Below are 6,000 nucleotides of genomic sequence, written 5' to 3'. Positions count from 1 at the left end.
AGCTCCTCTGAAAAAGAGAGCCTTAAATCAGAAGTGCCTGACTCCATGGTATAACTCACAAACTCGCAGCTTAAAGCAGATAACCCGTAAGTTGGAGAGGAAATGGCGTGTCACTAATTTAGAAGATCTTCACTTAGCCTGGAAAAAGAGTCTGTTTCTCTATAAAAAAAAAAGCTCTCCATAAAGCTAGGACATCTTACTACTCATCACTAATTGAAGAAAATAAGAACAACCCCAGGTTTCTTTTCAGCACTGTAGCCAGGCTGACAAAGAGTCAGAGCTCTGTTGAGCCGAGTATTCCTTTAACTTTAACTAGTAATGACTTCATGACTTTCTTTGCTAATAAAATTCTAACTATTAGAGAAAAAATTACTCATAACCATCCTAAAGACATATCATTATCTTTGGCTGCTTTCAGTGATGCCGGTATTTGGTTAGACTCTTTCTCTCCGATTGTTCTGAGTTATTTTCATTAGTTACTTCCTCCAAACCATCAACATGTCTATTAGACCCCATTCCTACCAGGCTGCTCAAGGAAACCCTACCATTAATTAACGCTTCGATCTTAAATATGATCAATCTATCTTTATTAGTTGGCTATGTACCACAGGCTTTTAAGGTGGCAGTAATTAAACCATTACTTAAAAAGCCATCACTTGACCCAGCTATCTTAGCTAATTATAGGCCAATCTCCAACCTTCCTTTTCTCTCAAAAATTCTTGAAAAGGTAGCTGTATAACAGCTAACTGATCATCTGCAGAGGAATGGTCTATTTGAAGAGTTTCAGTCAGGTTTTAGAATCCATCATAGTACAGAAACAGCATTAGTGAAGGTTACAAATGATCTTCTTATGGCCTCAGACAGTGGATTCATCTCTGTGCTTGTTCTGTTAGACCTCAGTGCTGCTTTTGATACTGTTGACCATAAAATTTTATTACAGAGATTAGAGCATGCCATAGGTATTAAAGGCACTGCGCTGCAGTGGTTTGAATCATATTCTTCTAATAGATTACAATTTGTTCATGTAAATGGGGAATCTTCTTCACAGACTAAGGTTAATTATGGAGTTCCACAAGGTTCTGTGCTAGGACCAATTTTATTCACTTTATACATGTTTCCCTTAGGCAGTATTATTAGACGGCATTGCTTAAATTTTCATTATTACGCAGATGATACCCAGCTTTATCTATCCATGAAGCCAGAGGACACACACCAATTAGCTAAACTGCAGGATTGTCTTACAGACATAAAGACATGGATGACCTCTAATTTCCTGCTTTTAAACTCAGATAAAACTGAAGTTATTGTACTTGGCCCCACAAATCTTAGAAACATGGTGTCTAACCAGATCCTTACTCTGGATGGCATTACCCTGACCTCTAGTAATACTGTGAGAAATCTTGGAGTCATTTTTGATCAGGATATGTCATTCAGTGCGCATATTAAATATGTAGGACTGCTTTTTTGCATTTGCGCAATATCTCTAAAATTAGAAAGGTTTTGTCTCAGAGTGATACTGAAATTCATGCATTTATTTCCTCTAGGCTGGACTATTGTAATTCATTATTATCAGGTTGTCCTAAAAGTTCCCTGAAAAGCCTTCAGTTAATTCAAAATGCTGCAGCTAGAGTACTGACAGGGACTAGAAGGAGAGAGCATATCTCACCCATTTTGGCCTCTCTTCATTGGCTTCCTGTTAATTCTAGAATAGAATTTAAAATTCTTCTTCTTACTTATAAGGTTTTGAATAATCAGGTCCCATCTTATCTTAGGGACCTCATAGTACCATATCACCCCAATAGAGCGCTTCGCTCTCAGACTGCAGGCTTACTTGTAGTTCCTAGGGTTTGTAAGAGTAGAATGGGAGGCAGAGCCTTCAGCTTTCAGGCTCCTCTCCTCTGGAACCAGCTCCCAATTCAGATCAGGGAGACAGACACCCTCTCTACTTTTAAGATTAGGCTTAAAACTTTCCTTTTTGCTAAAGCTTAGAGTTATGGCTGGATCAGGTGACCCTGAACCATCCCTTAGTTATGCTGCTATAGATTTAGACTGCTGGGGGGTTCCCATGATGCACTGAGTGTTTCTTTCTCTTTTTGCTCTGTATGCACCACTCTGCATTTAATCATTAGTGATTGATCTCTGCTCTCTTCCACAGTATGTCTTTTTCCTGGTTCTCTCCCTCAGCCCCAACCAGTCCCAGCAGAAGACTGCCCCTCCCTGAGCCTGGTTCTGCTGGAGGTTTCTTCCTGTTAAAAGGGAGTTTTTCCTTCCCACTGTCGCCAAGTGCTTGCTTACAGGGGGTCGTTTTGACCGTTGGTTTTTTTTTTACGTAATTATTGTATGGCCTTGCCTTACAATATAAAGCGCCTTGGGGCAACTGTTTGTTGTGATTTGGCGCTATATAAATAAAACTGAATGATTGATTGAAAAGCTGCCGCTTGTTGCTCCACGGAGCTCATCTCCAGCTCGCCGGCTCTGTCCACGCTGTTTGCGGTCACAGCGTGCGCATATGACCGGGGTTTTATCTTCAACCCAGTCACAATAATATCATTTATTCTTGAGTATTGTTCCAAATCATCCACTCTTTGTTCCAGGGCTGCGATTTTCCTGTCCTTCTCCTCGACCTGCGCCCATAATTTTGCAACGTCCTCCACAAGTTGCAAAATCTTGTCTTGTTTTGATTTGATCTCACAGACTTCATGTGAAAGAAAGTTGAGTGCCTTCCTGATGTCCTCATTCTCCTTCGCTAATGGGGTTTAGGTGACATGACGACGAGTAGAGTGACTTAGCTGTAGGGTAGCCGATAGCCATTGGAGCCAGTTAACCTCCGCCGCCGACGCCGCAGGCCTGGTTGGGTCGCCTCCGCCAACGCCGCGGGCCTGGATGGGTCGCCTCCACCATCGCCGCGGGCCTGGATGGGTCGCCTCCACCGACGCCGCGGGCCTGGGTGGATCGCCTCCGCTGCGGGCCCGGGTGGATCACCTCCGCTGATGCCACAGGCCTGGATGATGTAATGACAGCCATCTCCCCAGTGCCTTTACCTGACATGCAGCCCCATATCATCAATGACTATGGAAATTTACATGTTCTCTTCAGGCAGTCATCTTTATAAATCTCATTGGAACGGCACCAAACAAAAGTTCCAGCATCATCACCTTGCCCAATGCAGATTCGAGATTCATCGCTGAATATGACTTTCATCCAGTCATCCACAGTCCACGATTGCTTTTCCTTAGCCCATTGTAACCTTGTTTTTTTCTGTTTAGGTGTTAATGATGGCTTTCGTTTAGCTTTTCTGTATGTAAATCCCATTTCCTTTAGGCGGTTTCTTACAGTTGGGTTACAGACGTTGACTCCAGTTTCCTCCCATTCGTTCCTCATTTGTTTTGTTGTGCATTTTCGATTTTTGAGACATATTGCTTTAAGGTTTCTGTCTTGATGCTTTGATGTCTTCCTTGGTCTACTGGTATGTTTGCCTTTAACAACCTTCCCATGTTGTTTGTATTTGGTCCAGAGTTTAGACACAGCTGACTGTGAACAACCAACATCTTTTGCAACATTGCGTGATGATTTACCCTCTTTTAAGAGTTTGATAATCCTCTCCTTTGTTTCAATTGACATCTCTTGTGTTGGAGCCATGATTCATGTCAGTCCACTTAGTGCAACAGCTCTCCAAGGTGTCATCACTCCTTTTTAGATGCAGACTAACAAGCAGATCTGATTTGATGCAGGTGTTAGTTTTGGGGATGAAAATTTACAGGGTGATTCCATAATTTATTCCTCAGAATTGAGTGAGTCCATATTTTTTTCCCTCTGCTTGGTCTAAAAAAGTAACCGTTACTGACTGCCACAATTTTTTTTCTTGATTTCTTATAGTGTTTCTTAAAGCCAGAAAGTTGCCATTTGAAATGACTTTAGTTTTGTGTCATGTCTGTGATCTGCTTTTTTTCTACAAAATTAAACAACTGAATGAACATCCTCCGAGGCCGGTGATTCCATAATTTTTGCCAGGGATTGTATAATAATGGCAAGTATGAAATGAACACTGAAAAAGGCTGAGTACGCGCACATTTCAGGCGTATTTAAATGAAACACAATGCTGCAATGCGCAGCTCTATGAATACACCAATGTGAAAGGGGCTTTATGAGCTCCTTAGGCCATCCAAACTTCACTGGCCCACTTCTTATATATCCTCACAACAGGATCAGGGAGTTTTAATTTCTGCTTGTATGCAGAAACTAGTGACACTGATGTGGTCTCAGTGTACCAGTGCCCCATGGGGAACAGCACGATTGTCAAACAAAGTGATTAAAAAGTTCTGTCCTCTAACGTCTTCCGGTGCTCTGCCGTCAGAGTTGTATTTTTGTACAGTGAAAGTGTCAAACATTTCGAGAGGGATAGAGAGAGAGTTACTTATCTCTTATTCATGTCTCTTGGTTCTTGAGGCTGGGAGCATTGTACAGAAGAATGAGGTTTCCTGATCGAGGTGTTTGTTGACACAATACTTATGCACCAGAACAAAGGTCTAAGTCTCAAGATTCCTAGTGCTTCTTCTCTTACTGAATGGTTGCGAATGTTGGTGACGAATTAGTGACCTAAGGCAATAACTGGAAGTCATTATTGTTAGAATCCTTGGGTACTACTGGAATTACTTTGTATTAAATGAATAGTTACTTACGAAGATTTAGATGAGTATCTCTTGGGCAGTGAGCAAATGTCAGTGACAGCAGTTTGATCATATGGCACAATTTTCTGGGTATGACTTAATATACAAGTGAATCAATGTTGAGGATCCCAGCAACTGGAAATGACCAAGGGGGTGCCTCGGTTTCATGTGGTTGAGGAGTTATACATGGCTACTTTGAGAGGTGAGGATGGATTGTTCTCCTTCCTTCCTAGGTTGGTATCCCAGACCTGGATGGTTCCATGGGTGCAGTGTCGCACAGCATTGACACATGCTCCTAGGATTAACCTGACCCTCTCTGCAGTTCTTTTGTTAAGGCCACTAGCTACAATAACACACCAGTCTGGCTATGTCTGTTTCAATCACAGTATGTTGTTGGTGCATGCACACGGAGTCCTGCAACAGAATGTATTGTAGCATCAATCAGAATCAATGAAGCAAACACATGGGAGGAGTAGAACATTTACTTAAAACATCCTGACCAGGAAAATAGTAAATGTGCTGCATTTTTATAGCGCTTTTCCATCTGCATCAGACGCTCAAAGCGTTTTACAATTATGCCTCACATTTACCCATTTATACCAACACACTCACACACCAATGTCAGGGTGCTGCCATGCAAGGCGCCATGGGCGCAATTTGGTGGGGGGTAGGGGGGGCATGTCCCCCCACCTTTTCAACCAGGAGGGACAGAATATCGTATGTCCCCCCACCTTCTGACATATATGTGTGTACTTGAAACATGCTATACCAGTCTTATGTGCAAAACCATGTCAGAATAGTATCTTTGTTTCTGCAAGTTTGTATTTTTAGCAGCACTGACTTGTTTATAACACCTGTTTCTTGTTTGTCACATTCGGAATTTGCTGGGACTGCAGTTGCCCAGATTTGAAACCAAAAATAGTTGCCTCTAGGGACTAGTGTCTACACATAAGTATCAGTGGACCATATGCTAATTTACTAAATTCTGAAAGTTAGAATAGGAAATCAGAAAAGCTATCTGGGACCTCAGAAAGCCCATCTGCAATTATTGCTTGATCTCCAAAATCAGTCTATGCAAGCAAAATTATGTTCAGTATGAGTGTTGTCATTAGTGCCACTTCGAAAGTTAAATTCATAAGTAATTTATCCTAAACTTATGATCTGTTGTTTTTTCAAACTTATGCCAAAACAAATCTTGAGAAAAAAAAATACAGTATGCAATAGTTAATAGTCTGTTCTTTCATATTTATGAATACATTTTACCACATTGCAGTTGTTTTTTTAAATGAAAACTCAACCTATCATTCTTTTTGAGTTCTACACATGTGGTGAT

Source organism: Thalassophryne amazonica, chromosome 3 (assembly GCF_902500255.1).
Source record: "Thalassophryne amazonica chromosome 3, fThaAma1.1, whole genome shotgun sequence".
NCBI classification, from domain to species: Eukaryota; Metazoa; Chordata; class Actinopteri; order Batrachoidiformes; family Batrachoididae; genus Thalassophryne; species Thalassophryne amazonica.
The sequence above is the reverse complement of the archived record's forward strand: the minus strand, read 5'-3'. Positions refer to the sequence as shown.